The following is a 5,440-nucleotide window of genomic DNA, read 5'->3' on the forward strand; positions in this document are numbered from 1 at the left end:
TATATATATATATATATATATATATATATATATATATATGTGTGTGTGTGTGTGTGTGTGTGTGTGTGTGTGTGTAAATATGCATATTTATGTATATATATATAGATAGACGTATACATATATAAAAATATTAAAACGAGAAGTCGGATTGAACAGGCTTTATTATAAATAAAATTGTATCGCTCTCTGCGGAACTTATGACTCAATCCACCTGAATAAATGCATATGTCACTATTGGTGAGCGATATTAACGCAATGTCCTTTATAATGTATGTAACATTCAGCAAAGAACAACTGGTAATGATTTTTTGAAACAATTGTAGTCGATGTAATAAAGTCAATTAAATCCATCTCGCATTAATGCTTGCACATAAACTACAGCTATTTATGGATTGCCACATGTATACCCGTTGACTGAAGATCTTCCAGTTTATAATCGCATTTCCTCGTTGATACAGGTACAAGAAATTGGTAAGCACACTATTAGATTTTTCACCTAGATTATATTAAAATCATATATCTATGTGTGCGTGTGTGTGTGTGTGTGTGTGTGTGTGTACTTGAGATGAGTTAAAAATGTTTGTGTCATATTTCAACGTCTACAGGCACATTTCTTGCAGCAGCCACGGTAAAAAAATTCTCTCTTATGATAAAAAGGTGTGAAAACACCAAATCTGCGCAGTGTTTCCCGCTATTGGATTCCCAGATGCCTTTCTAGTTCCTTAGCCGTTATCAATAGAAAATACCGAAGAGAGTTAACACTTGGCACATATACCTACGTGCACAAAAAAAAAAAATTATGAAAAGAGTCGAAAGAATATTATGAATATAGTGACGTCACACAATTGCCATTACATTACTGCAGAGATATAACAATTCAACACTATCACAATAGCTATACACAGTCACAATAATAATAATAATAATAATAATAATAATAATGATAATAATAATTTTTTGGTAGATAATAATAATTTTTTGGTAGATAATAATAATAATAATAATAATAATTTTTTGTAGATAATAATAATGATAATAATAATAATAATAATATTTCTTTTATAAATGATAATAATAGTAATAATGTTATCAATAATAATAGTAATAGTAATAATATTATCAATAATAATAATAATAGTAATAATAATAATGATAATAATAACAATAATAATACTGAGAATCATAATCTTTTTATGCTATAGAAATGTTTTCGAAAGAGGAGTGTGAAAATAATGGTAAATGAAATCCTGCCTTACTGTGAAAATGAAGTAAAAATATCCACAGCGTATTCAAAGAAGAATGAGGACTCACCTGTAAAAGACAGAAAATAAAAGAAGCATGTTAGACACGTTGATAATCTAGTATAAATTAATATAGATTAGTAAAAAATTGTTTATTATAAATTCAAATTACGACAAACGTAAATAAACAAACGAAGTTTGCCTTTAGAAGCGTTGAGATGTCTTTTAGAAAGTTAAAGAAGTGATTTTAAATTCTAACTTTCTAAAAGACATCTCAACGCTTCTAAAAGCAAACTTTGTTTGTTTATTTATGTTTGTCGTAATTTGAATTTAACATATGAGAGCGTCTCATAAAGCGAGATTTATATATCTTTATTTGCAGAGGAATTTGTAGTGGGTAGTTTAGCTTAATTGGTCAACATGTAATCACGGAGATGTGAGTTCGTGTCCACAGCTAGCCACCTACACGTTTCTCCGCAAAATAGGGGTAATTTATCCTGTTCAGGCTATATTATTAGTATTATTTATTATATTTTAAAATGTGTTAATTCTAATTGGTTAGTACATACTTTCGTAATCGTGCAATGAAACATATAACAAAGGGACAGAAATATAACGACAATAAAATAAGTTGGTACATTTGCTTAAGTGTATGATAATATATTTAATAAATATAAGATATTATTATAGTTGGGGATGGTGTCTTTTGCCAACTACACACACGCACTGTTTATTTCCGCTTCACTTTATTATTTTGGTTTGGCGCTGGTTCGGTCTTATTCCTGGTAGGGTTTATGTGGGTAGCAGGTTACTACCTGTAATCTTAGGCATCATGAAAATACAAAGGAATGAACTTGAAAATCATATAAAAAATGTTGCTATTGGTTCTGACTCGATTATATAGCAATTCTTTTCCGTCGACATATATATTCATGCATTTTATTATTGAATAACGCTTATAAACACACAACTACAGCTGTAAAGAGACGGGAAAGGATATTTAAAAGAAATTATCGTATGAATTACGATAACACAAATAGTAGAGGTTATAGCAAAGAAATTTACTATGGGAAATATATAAACAAAGAAGAGATGGAAAGAGAGAGAGAAAGGGAGAGATAGAGAAGTAGAGAGAGAGAGAGAGAGAGAAAGGGAGAGAGAGAGAGAGATAGAGAGAGAGAGAGAGAGAGAGAGAGAGAGAGAGAGAGAGAGAGAGAGAGAGAAGACAGTAAGATAATAAAAAAAAAATCTCGCAGTTAAGTTTTTCAGAAATGCTCGTAGTTAATTAAGATTAATCGTTTTGTTGAAAAAAGCTTAAAGACGACATTTCGATGAATATAAATTAAAATTTTAATTTTTAAGAATTCTCTAGACATTGACAACTTCAATAATTGCTTTCTTTTAGTAAAAGTTACATAATCCCATCTAATTAATAAGCAACTTTCTCTATTATGGTATAGCCAAGTTTAAAGCCGTGATATTTAATAAATGTGTTGATCAACGTGGCTAGCTTGCAGAATCGTTACTTCCCCCCGTGCAAAAAGCTTAGCGGCATTTCGTCTGTCTTTACTTGCTGAGTTCAAGTTCAACCGGGGTCGACTTTGCCTTTGATCCTTTCGAAGTCGATTACATAAGTACTATATAAAAACTGAGATCGATGTAATCGACTTAGATCGCTCCTCTGAAATTGCTTACCTTGTACAAAAATATGAAACCCATATACTAAACGTGTGTAAGTGTATTAGAAAATCTGGTGTGTAAGAGATTTAACAGACGGAAGATTTGAAATATCTGGTGCTTAAATGTTTGTGAATAAGAATTAATAACTGTTTTAAGTAAAAAGGCAAGAAGTTTAAGAGAAATGGAACAGATGATAAAGTACCAAGGTACTTCACTGCCGTTTACTTTAGTGCCATTGGAGGGATGAAAAGTCAAGTTGACGAGACACGAATTTGAACTCAAAGGATAAAAAACCGGAACAAATGGTGGAAAGCAATTATTCTGACACTTTAACGATCGTGCCAACCGAAAACCTTATAGCATATACAGCTGTGGTAAGTAGCTTGCTTACTAACCACATGGTTCCGGGTTCAGTCCCACTGCGTGGCACCTTGGGCAAGTGTCTTCTACTATAACCTCGGGCCGACCAAAGACTTGTGAGTGGATTTGGTAGACGGAAACTGAAAGAAGCACGTCGTATATATATATATATATATATATATATATAAAAGCAAATTAGGCCTAGGTGAGGATTGAACTTAGAATACAGCGATCGGAGACAAATACGGTTGATTGCTTTCTCCGATGCTGTAACAGCTTACGCAGTTCACCATCGTAAATATCAGTTGAAAATATGAAAGAATATTCAATGGCTTATTCGTAATGTTTCTGCTCAAAACACTTCTGTGTATGTGTGTGTGTGTGTGTGTGTGTGCGCGTGTATGTGTGTGTATATGTAGGTGTGCATGTATGCATATTTATATATATATATGTGTGTATGTATGTTTATTATATATTATATATGCGTATATGTCTATGTATGTAAATAAATCAAAATATTTCAATAAGAATGCAACTAATTTTGTTTATATCAAGAAATGTTATGTTAATACGCGTTAAATAATAATAATGACAACAACAACAACAATAATAATAATAATAATAATAATAATAATAATAATAATAATAATAATAATAATGATAATAATAGCAATAAACATACGGTAATAATAAAAATTATTAGATTTTTAAAATATTTCAATTCTATAAAGCTTAAATGGAAGAATATAAAATAAAGTTTAATGAATGCTTCATTATAATCTATAAATAACTTTGTCTGCCATAAAACAAACAAATATATACAAACACAAAACAGATGTAATCAGTACATCGCATTGGAACCATATTAACAACATTAGCCTTTAAAAACACATATATGCTATTAGAATCGCGTTCATATAATTATTATTTTGTGAAAATATAATGAATGTTTGATTAAATCCTATAAATAATATTCTCTACCATAAAATTTCAAATACACAGACGGAGTAAAATATGTAATCATCCTGCATCGTGATAGAGTCAGTTGTTACTGGTGTAGGACACAAGCATTATTATATTTGCATTTGTTTATATTATGATATTATGGCAACATAATAGTGGAAGTGCGTGATTTCGTGGTGAAGATGATTTGATGATTGAAAAATTGTGATTTCTATTCTGGGACCTCTGGATGCGTTGTATTCTTGAACAAAACACTCCACTCCATGCTGTCTCATCCATTCACATGGTAAAAATGAGTAATACTGCGGCGTAATTGGGAAATATCTCTTCAATCTCCAAATAATTCATTGGCAATCTGGTTTAGTCTCATCTTGCAGACGCACAAGTTTTAGAATTATATTTTCAAACTTACTATATTTCCAATTAGGTAGTAATTAAAAATAAAATTACAGTACATAATAATATTAGTAAATTAGTATAGTTACAGAAAGCTCTATATACGAGAAACTAAGCAAATCGAGAATACAGTTACTTATCACGAAGACCAAAATAGAATTTCGGTAAAACCGCTCCATGTTGTAACCACTTGATCCATCTCAGAAATTACAGAATAGTGACTTGTAAACGAAACATTGAAATTTTGTGGAATTCCGCCATTTTGTTGTTTAGCATTACATCCAATAAATGTTCTTCTACAGTTCTATTCTTTTTTAATTGATAAATACACGAATTCCTATTTCCTTTTAAAACACTGATATTTATTAAACTCCATTAAGCTTATTCTACTGTACTTAACTGTATTATAACTTGTATTCTCCAGTATTATCTAACTGAACAAATAAATATTATACAGGTCCAACGACTATTCCATAATACAAAACTTTATTATAGCTTATCTCGATTTTACTTTAATCCAGTTCCTATTCATCCTATAATAATTGATATTGCAATTTGTAATTTCATATATGCCTTTTCTTGAAACCTTCTTTGGATATGTCATGTATTTTCTGTATAATGTATGTTTTAGATAATAACACTGCTTTAAGACACATCAAATTGTTCGCAGTAACAGCGTATAATTCCACGCACGTAAATATTATTGTTATGATAAAATTCTGCAGCATGTAATGCTCCTTAACAATATGTATATATATATATATATATATATATATATATATAAACATACATATATATAT

The 5,440-nt window shown here is 30.1% G+C and overlaps 1 protein-coding gene across 4 annotated transcripts in view; it reads right to left on the reverse strand.

Annotated features, from left to right (window-relative positions):
• Positions 1-5,440, reverse strand: part of LOC106869634 (uncharacterized) — a 671,006-nt gene that overhangs the window by 354,180 nt on the left and 311,386 nt on the right. For 2 of the 4 annotated variants that reach the window (XR_008266597.1, XR_008266596.1), the window contains exon 3: positions 1,257-1,311. The exons of the other annotated variants lie outside the window; for them this stretch is intronic. The gene's annotated coding sequence lies outside the window, so the exon portion shown is untranslated. The remainder of the gene's footprint in view (positions 1-1,256; positions 1,312-5,440) is intronic. 4 annotated transcript variants of the gene reach the window in all.

This window comes from Octopus bimaculoides, chromosome 22, assembly GCF_001194135.2.
Source record: "Octopus bimaculoides isolate UCB-OBI-ISO-001 chromosome 22, ASM119413v2, whole genome shotgun sequence".
Taxonomy (NCBI): domain Eukaryota; kingdom Metazoa; phylum Mollusca; class Cephalopoda; order Octopoda; family Octopodidae; genus Octopus; species Octopus bimaculoides.